General features: G+C 35.3%; 1 protein-coding gene across 1 annotated transcript in view; it reads left to right on the forward strand.

The window, feature by feature from the left end:
• Window positions 1-1,973: 1,973 nt before the first annotated feature.
• LOC150088290 (uncharacterized) overlaps window positions 1,974-10,002 on the forward strand; it is a 53,222-nt gene continuing 45,193 nt past the window's right edge. The window contains exons 1-2 of the mRNA XM_090370105.1: window positions 1,974-2,097; window positions 4,124-4,238. The gene's annotated coding sequence lies outside the window, so the exon portion shown is untranslated. The remainder of the gene's footprint in view (window positions 2,098-4,123; window positions 4,239-10,002) is intronic.

Consider the following 10,002-nt stretch of genomic DNA (forward strand, 5'->3'; position numbering starts at 1 on the left):
AGTCAATGAACACTAGAAACTATAGAAAATACATCGCCATGGAGCCTGGAGTGTCCGATGACACATGTCTACGATGCCACCTGGTCTCAGAAACGATCCAACACATCACCGCGGGATGCAACTTGATAACCCAGACTGAGTACACTCATAGAGACGACCAGGATAATATATCAGAAGCTAGCAAGGATCTACCAGGTGATCAAAGATCTACGATGCCACCTGGTCTCAGAAACGATCCAACACATCACCGCGGGATGCAACTTGATTACCTAGACTGAGTACACTCATAGAGACGACCAGGATAATATATCAGAAGCTAGCAAGGATCTACTAGGTGATCAAAGAAAGTATACCATACTACAAGTCTGAACTCCAGGCAGTAGTAGAGACCCTAACCAACCAGCTGTACTTGAACCGCGCCGTAATAACGGATGAGACTTTTCCCATGGGTGAAACTGTCCCCATCCTGCATTACCAATGGGGAAATCAGGAAGTACACGAACCTAAGACAGGAGATCAAAGAGATGTGGTATATGGAACAAGTAACGACCATCCCAATCATCGTGTCAACCACCGGTATCGCGCCAAAGACCCTTGGCAACAGCCTAGCAGCAATAGGTCTCCTAGCGAACACCTATACCGAACTCCAGAAAGTAACAGCAGGCATGTGGTGAGTATGGGCTTGGCACACCTAGGGTCCTGAGGTGGTATCACCATTATTCTCTTTCTTGGTGATTCCCTTCTACTTCTGACTCTTGTTCTCTCTCTCTCTCAGGCTAATTCAGATTTTTTTTTTTTTTTTTTTTTTTTGCCTGGTACCAAGCACGGTTCTAATACCTCTCGTGTTTGGGGTTCACATAAAAAAAAAATAAATAAAAAATAAGCCTCAGGCTTCCTTGCACCATATGGCTAAAAAATAATAAAATAAACATAATAATACCCATCCTGTGTACTTGGTAGCAATACCCGTCACGAGGTGGAACCCCCAATCAGGGATAAATAATATAAGAGCAATAATAATAAGAATAATATTCTAGACTCCACCTTATACGTTCAGGAATGTTTTACAATTCTCTACCAAATTCAAGAGTATTCTACACCCTGCTAGATTTTTCTTAAACATTCTGGAAATATCTGAAATATTTGTTAAATAATGTTCCAGTTTTTTGAAATTTATACATAGAAAAAATTAATAAAAATTGGTAAACAAGTTGGTCCTGTTTTAATAAAATGTTTAAAAAAATACGAAAAATGAATTGTGATTCGAAACTTTTAGGCCGGAGTATATTTTTGTAGTTGGGCTAGTCGAGAACTTTTTTAATGGTTTCACGATTTCCTAGAAAATTAAACCTTACGACTTTTAGCTGAAGTGTTTTGGATTTGGAACAGAATGGTAATTGAGCGTTCTGAGTGGCTCAATGAATAAGTTTGGTAGACTTTCGGTAATGGATAGTGAGTATCAATTGAAGCAAACGGAGCTAGTTCCGAATTTCTCGTTTCTTCAAACTCTTGTTTGGGAGTGTGTCCAAAAGTTGTTTTTTGATAAGGTTGCTTTTTAATATTTTTATCCCTAAGCCGGATTCTGGGAAACTGCCTTTTTTTTTTTTTTTTTTTTTTTTATGATTATATCTGGGCTCTGGAGATAAGTTAGCATGCTCTAGACAACGTGAGTTGGTGTTTTCTCTATCAACTCTCAATTGCTTTTTTTTTACCTCTGAAAAGCAGATCGACTATTGTAGCTAAAGGTGCACTCATATGAAGTTTCTAATATATTTTTAAAAAAATGTTTAAAATGTTTCTTGTGTTAATTTGTGTTTTCTTGTGTTAATAAGTCATACAATTAACTAACGCAAGTCAATTGTATTTATAGTTTTCTTCGTGAGTAGGACGCATACTATTATATTTATATTTGGTAGGACAAATAAAGTTTCTATTACAAGAGATGAAAAAAAAAAAAAAAAAACTCAAAGGGATCTTGCTTAGATAAAACAGTATGTTGCAGAGTACGAACCTTTGAGGGGAAGCATGTAATATAGTAACGTTGTTCGGTTACAGAAGTTGTAGTTTCATTGCAGTTCAGACGAAAGATGACTCTAGGTAGGCAGTGAGTTTTTGAGGTTTCTCTTAGTGCATATTTCATTTGCTGGGGACATACTCATTCTGTCTCTCCCAATGGATGATATCAGGATAGATAACAGTTTGATCCAATAGCTTCTAACATGTAACTGTTACTATAACCAACATAATGTGCATTGTAAATAAATTAATAACTGAAGAAATTAAATTATTGTTAACATTTCTGAGTTATTTATACTGAATGTAAAATTTCCATCACTAATTGAACTGATATTTTAATACAGTAATGCACTTTTCATTGATTACTACAATTCCCTTCTTGGTGTTAAGTTGTTTGAGTGGTAGTAATGGCAAATGATGTAAGGAAGCAAACTTATACAGCATCAGCTAAAAAACACAAACCTCCCCACATCACTTGTCTCTCTTCTCTGATACTTTGTCTAATCTTAAAATAGCTGCATTGCTCTTGCACAATATCTTTCAAACGACAACCAAAAATTTATTCAAATCATCTGCTTTCACATTGTTTGATCTAAACAATAACACTTGCTGAAAGCAAATTTTTGTTCATCTATCCTGTAACCATCCTTTTTCAAAATAAATTTGCTTCCCCTTATGGAGTGTCTGAGAAAGTGCAAGAAATGTCTCAGTTTATTTTATTCAATCCATTTAAAGCCTTAAAACTTCAATCATTTGGCCTTATTGGCACTTAGTCATCAAATTCAGCAATTTGCAGAACTGAATCTTGGTAAGAGTACCGTTTTGTGCCTCTGATGATCTTGTTGCACTCATTCCAACAGACACACGTCCTTCTTAAAATGAGGCTTCCAGATGTATGTAGTATACAGTGACATAATTGCTTCCTTTTTGATGCTGGCAGAATTTCTGTATATCATTGACAGTACTCCACAAACTCTTCTAGCAGAATGTCTGTACTGCTTGGAGAACTGCATGTCAGACTGAACAGTTAATCCCCAGAACTTTTTTTCATATACTCCTTCTTCCTTGATTGTGGTACCACTCAATTAGTATGTTAATCTCAAGTGCAGTACCTTGCATTTATCACTGTTAACCTTCAGTTGTCACTTCACAGCTTTGCCTGGGTGGCTTCAGCCACCCAGCCATTCCTTCCATAATGCCACACTACTCCAATTTGTACAACAGTCTTTCATTTACTAAGTAATTTGGCTTAAGAGTAAACGTACAGGCAACTATTTAAACGTTATAGGTTGTATATATATTGACTATCTCAATAATATTACATATTATTGAGACAGTGAATTGGTGTGGCATTCTGAAGAGGTACCATATATCAGCTAATTACCTCTAATTATTATTAATTAATATACTATAAAATATAAGCTAACATACTGTAATTTTTTTTTCCCTCTCAGTTAACTTCATCGACCTACTGTGATATCTTTATATACATTATAATTTAATAACACTTAACGTTAATGACCAACATATTTCAATTTTAAAACATATACAGCCATTTCTGATTAACATAATTATAATACCCAGGTTTGTCGCTAGTGTGGATAGAAAATTATGCTCTTACGTAACCTGAGTACAAACTTTAGTCTTCACTCATAAATTCTTTCCTTCTTTTTACAAAATATTTCAACATTCTGAGCTGTTAGGGCTTTGAGGGTAGTAGCATTTATTTCTGTTCTAATTTTGTTTCCTGTTAGCAAAAATTGTCATACAATTCCTTTGTTTATAGCACACAATATTTAGACAAAAAAAAAAAAAAAGTTAAGAATAGTGTATGGGGATGTGTGTATATATATATTTAGCTCTTCTTGAACTAAATATTAAATAGATATATATACAATATTTTGCTCTTCTTGAACTAAATATTTAAAAATATATATATGTTTTAATATTTCTGTACATAATATATATATATATATATATATATATATATATATATAAAAAAACAAATAAGTGCATGCGTAATTTTTGAAATTTTGCTTGTTTAACGGTTTTATAAACTTTAAAATTGGAAAGACTAATGGTTTCATATTTATAATTTTTTTAACAGAATTGATAAAAGTTTTGGGTACTTGTTTGTTATCCGTCCACAAGTAGTTATGAGACATCACCACTCTAGCTGTGCAACCTTCACCGCCATTAAACTTATGTATGAACCACAAAAGGTAAATATACATATGCATAAATAAAAATAAAAAATATAAATATACACTGATTAGGTTATGTTATGTTAGAGTTACTTGTAACTTACACTGGCAGGAGAATAATAGACAAGTACTAAGTTTTGTTTAATTTAAAATAACAGGTATAAAATATATAACATTTTTAAACTTTAAAATTTTTATTACAAAAAAAAAACAAAACATACAATAATTGATGCACTTTGTTTGTAAAATGTCAAGCATTGGTATACTCCAATTAGAATTTAAAAAAAAACCAAAACCTCTTTTTTTATAAGTACAGATGACCCCTGCTTAACGCCGATAATTCGTTCCCGAAAAACAGAGTGCTAAGTGAATCAGCATGTTACCTTATGGAAAAATGGCAAGTGCCATATTCCCATAAGGTAACATGTATTTGTGAGTTGCAGTGTATGCCATAGGATATTTCCCAATAAACGGTAATGAAAAGATGCACAAATGTCGGTCAAAATATTTAATATTCAAAAATTTGTACATATAAAATATTCTATATTACATATGTATACAGTGGACCCCCACTCTACGATGGGTTCACTATGATCAAATAACTTTACAATGGACTCTCCATAATAAAATACCTTTCACTATGCAATATGTAGTAAGTGCAGGACATTGTCATCACACTTGCAAATTGAATTTTAATTCTATTTTAATTAATTAATTCTATTAAACGAAGCTTAAAAAATAGGAATTAAGAGAAGATTCTGAAAATTTATATAAAAAATTTGTTTTTTATATGATTTCAGTGACATTTCACCATAATAAGGTAAAAATCCACAGATTTCAATTAGAATTCCAGTTATCTATATTAACGCAAATGCAGGCGCCTCCATAGCCAGGTGGGAAGGAGCAGCAGTGCGTAGCACACGCTTCTTGATTAGACCGGGGTTCGAGCCCGTTACCACCAAATACGGAGGATGCGGAAAGGTCGGGGAATGACCACCGCATATCCTGGAGCAATATGGCCTTAGTTGCTAATGCTCCTAAAAACCAAATAACAAACGAACAGCGCAAATGCAATAAGATCGAGTTTACTACCCGTTTATAATAAATTGCACTAACAGAAAAGCCCAATAAATTGGAGAGTGCAAATTTTTTTTATTGTTTTATGGTCATTACCTCCAGAAATGTGCTTTAGAAAAATATTGTTTGATTGTCTCCGACCGGACCACGTGGTCCTTTGTCTCAGCCAATAGTAGCATTTCTAAATGTGTTGGGCACATGTTTTGTTTTCGTGTCCTTTAGTTCAAGTGATTTTTTTTGTGCTTACTTTCCATAAATTTACTGTATTGAATTCTTGAATGTGTAATATGGCCCCTAAAGAGTGCAGTAAGAAGAAAATTTCAATTAAAATTAAACAAGAAATAGTGAAAAAAACATGATGATGGTGCTAAAATTAGTTCATTGGTGCGCAAATATGGTTTTTCAGTCAACCATTTCTATCATAGTGAAACAAAAAGAAAACCATAAAAAAAGTAAGTGATGAATCTAGCACAGTCCAAAAAGGCAGAGAACTGATTGTAGAAATGGAAAGGCTTTTGTTGCTGTGGATAAAAGAAAAACAAATGAAGGGTGATACAGTTCCTGGACAATACATTTTCGAATGTGCAAAGCAGATTTTTGAGGTGTAAAGACTAAAACACCTTCAGCTAGTGATAATCGATATGGGGACTTTAAAGCCAGCAAAGGTTTGTTCGGCCGTTTTAGAAAAAGGTCCGATATTAAAAGTGTCATAAGACATGGAGAGGCTTGCAGTGCTGAAAATGAAGGTCTAGTTTCAAGAGCTTGTTGAGAGGGAGGGTTACCTTCCTCAACAAATCTTTAATACAGACAAAACGGGCCTCTTTTGGAAAAGAATGCCTAGGTGAACATATATCACAAAAGAAGAGGCCTCGTTGCCTGGTCATAAGCCTATGAAGGATAGACTTACTCTGCTATTGGGGTCCAATGCCTGTTGTGATTTTAAACCTAAGCCAATGTTAGTTTACCACTCAGAAACTCTGAGTGTTTAAACAACAAAAGATCATCAGAAGCAAGTTGGGTGCCTTCTGGCAGTGTAACGAGAAGGCCTGGGTGACAGTCAAAGGTTACTTAGAAAAAAACAAACTTCCTTTAAAGGCACTGTTAATTTTTGGATAATGCTCCAGGTCATGATCCCGAACTTGCCCGATCTCTGAAGTAGCAATTTAACTTTGCTACTGTCAAATTTCTCCCACCCATTACCACCCCTCTGCTTCAGCCGATGATTCAGCAAGTGATTGCCAACTTTAAAAAAATTTACACAAAGAAGATGCTTGCGAAGTGCTTTGAAGAGACTTCAGGAGACAGAGCCATCACCTTAAAGGAATTCTGGAAGACCAGGTTTAACATCTTAGACTGTGTACAAATGATTATCAGTTCTTGGAATGAAGTTTCAGCCTAGTACCTCAATGCAGCCTGGAAGAACTTATGGCCTTCGGCCCTCCATGATTTTGAAAGATATGAAGCTGAAGGTGTTCTAGAGCAGGAAATTATCACTCTCTGTGAGTCCTTGGCTCTAGAGATTGATGTGGAAGAGTTAATTGCGGACCACGGAAGGGAGTTGACAACAGAGAAGCTCCAGGAATTAGAGCAGATGGGCGAGCATGATGTGGTGGAGATGAGGAACATGAGGATGACCGTGTAGCAACAACTCAAGAAATTAAGGACATCTTTGCTGCGTGGGATATTGCGAAGAGGACATTAAGAAAAAGACCCAGATATTGAAACCACTGAATTGATGACCTCCAAATTTGAAGATCAGGTGTTAAGTTATTTCAAGAACCTTCAGAGAAAGTGCCAAAAAGCAAACCATTTTGGATAGTTTTTATACCATAAATAGCAAGAGGCAGCGATCAGAAATAACACCAGACCTGAAGGTTGTCCTGATATTTTGATGGTAAAAGATTCTCTTCCAGCTCCATCACCAAACCACCATTGACCATCACCAAACTACCTTTTCCAATGTAAGTTAAATGAAAATTACGATTTTTGTTTTTTTAATGTTTATAATTATCATTTTAAACATTTTGGGGGTGGGGAACAAGTGAAAATGTGTGGCACTATCAGCATTTTTTATCTTTTTTCTTAATTTGTATCATGCTCTTCTGTTTATTCCGCACCACAATTTTAGGGTGAGTTATTTTTAGATAAAAGGTGTGTAGTGTAGACTGAAAATTACGGTATTCAGTATTCTGTATAAAACTAATACAATTTCTATTATAAAAATCACATTTTACAGAGATAAATAGCTTAGTTATATAGCGAAAATTTCAACTTCCAAGGACTTGCAACGAATTATCAAAAAACAGTGTGTTATTGGATTCACATTACAATATTTTTGTAATACGATGGTGTCTCTGGAATGAATTAATATCGTAAAGCAGGGGTCCACTGTATAATTATGTGGAAGTAATTACATCATAATTAAACTTAAAATGCCAATTAAAATCATGAATTTATTAATCTGATGGTACTGGGCTCTTGAGTTTTTGCATCTTTGGACTGAAAAGTGTGTTGATTTTGGTTTGACTTTGTCCCTCTTCCTCTCATACAAAATCATGTTGGAATTCATTTCTTTTTTTAAATTTCTTATTAGTTTGGAACTTTGTTCAAAGTCAGGGTTGTTCTCCCAGAAATAATCACACATTTTTTTCAAACTGTTCAAATGCTTCACTAAGGCCTTTTGCAGTCAGCAACTTTATCGGTTCTTCATCTGTAGGATCTTGATCATCTTCTCCCTCAATTGCACGTTCTTGTTCTTCTGTCATTTCCATGAGTTCTTCATTAGAGAGCCATCCCTGTCGTTGTCGATTATCTCTTGTGCGTCATTATCGTCAATTTTGTCCAATCCTGCTTCTCTTCCGAGCTCAACAATTTGCGCTTTAACATTCTCAACCGAATCATAAGGTTCTTGGGAATTCTTTATGCAATCCTACCAAACTTTCCTCCACACTCCATTCATAGTTTTCTGAATCACTTCATCCCAGGCACCTGAAATGTTGTAGATGGCAGTTTTAATGTCTTAGGATTTCCAAAACTCCATTAGGCTTGGTACATTTTCACCAGTGTTAATGGCTTTCATAGCTTGAAAAAAGGTGTTTCTTAAGCGTTAAATGTGGCAATAACACCTTGGTCCACTGGTTGGATCAGAGAGTGTTTGGAGGAATGTAAAAATTTTTATATTCAAGTCTTCTAAGCTATCTTTGCTTAGATTACCCGGTATGTTGTCCATGATCAGAATTGCTTTGTAATCAATGTTATTTTTTGCACAATATCTTTACACTGCAAGACAGAAGGCAAACTACCAATCAACGAAAAGAGGCGTAGTACCCAAGCTTTTTTATTGGCCTTCCAACTTACAGGTAGGTTTTATTTAGTGAAACCTTTAAGAGCCCTTGGATTTTCTGAATGGTAAACTAAAAGGGGTTTTAATTTAAAATCCTCTGCAGTGTTACCAACCGACAATAAAGTCAACTGATCCTTTGCCACTTTGAAGCTTGGAATGTTTTTTTTTCTTCTTTCGATATGAAACTTTTTTAGGCATTTGTTTCCAAAAAAAGTCCTGTTTCATCTATGTTACAAACTTGTTGAGCAGTATAACACCCCTCTTCAATAATTTTAACAAGTTCTTTTTAAAAGTTTTGGCTCCTTTATCTGCACTTGCGGCTTCTCGCTGGATTGCTATTTTGTGTAGATTATAGTGCTTTTTAAATCTATCGAACCAGCCCTTACTAGCATTAATTGGTTCCACATTTTTATGAGGTGAGTTTGCTTCAGATCGTCATATAGGCTAATCACTTTTTCTTTAAACATGCTCAAAATTCAATTTGAAAAAGAATTCAGTTCAAAAATAATTCAAACTGTACACAGGTAAAACACCATTATAACGAGTTGTTATAGTGAGATACAGGTTATAATATAAGAGCAGATTTATAGTGAATCAGCGTAAAGTGAACCGCATTATATATCACTCTCTACCACTGTCAGTGTACTACCACACAGTCGATACGTTACTCTGGGGTTACTGCTTCCCACATGCAGTACCTTACATTTGTCAATGTTAAACTTCAGTTGCCACTCTCAGTCCACCTGCTCAACTTTTCTAGATCCTGTTGCAGCAGCAGCGTACTGTCATTAGTGTCATTAACAACCCTGCCGACCTTCGTATCATCTGCAAACTTGGACATTAAGCCTGATATACCTTCAACAATATCATTAATAAATACAGAAAACAACAATGGACCCAACATTGAACCCTGGGAGACTCCACTAATAACATTACTCCACGAAGAGCAGTGTCATTGATTACTACTCTGTATTCTCCCACTCAACCATCCCTTTATCCCTGGCAGCAATTTGCCTCTAATTCCACACTGCTCTAATTTGTGCAGCAGTCTTCCATGTGCAACAGTATCAAAAGCCTTTTTAAGATCCAAATATATCATATCAAAATTATTCTTTGCATCCAGTTCCTTTGTGATCACATCATAGTATCCAATGAAATTGGTCAGACAAGACTTTCCCTTAACAAACCCATGCTGTGTCTGAGCTGTTACTGAAGTCTTGTCTAGATGATCCTGCAATGCTTCTTTAACTAGTGCCTCCATTAATTTCCCTGGAACAAAAGTGAAACTAACAGCTCTGTAATTACCTGTGCCACTCTGTGATCCTCCTTTGTGGATTGGGATCACATTTGCACATCTCCAGT

Source organism: Mastigoproctus giganteus, chromosome 3 (assembly GCF_048544385.1).
Source record: "Mastigoproctus giganteus isolate SK-2022 chromosome 3, ASM4854438v1, whole genome shotgun sequence".
Classification (NCBI taxonomy): Eukaryota; Metazoa; Arthropoda; class Arachnida; order Uropygi; family Thelyphonidae; genus Mastigoproctus; species Mastigoproctus giganteus.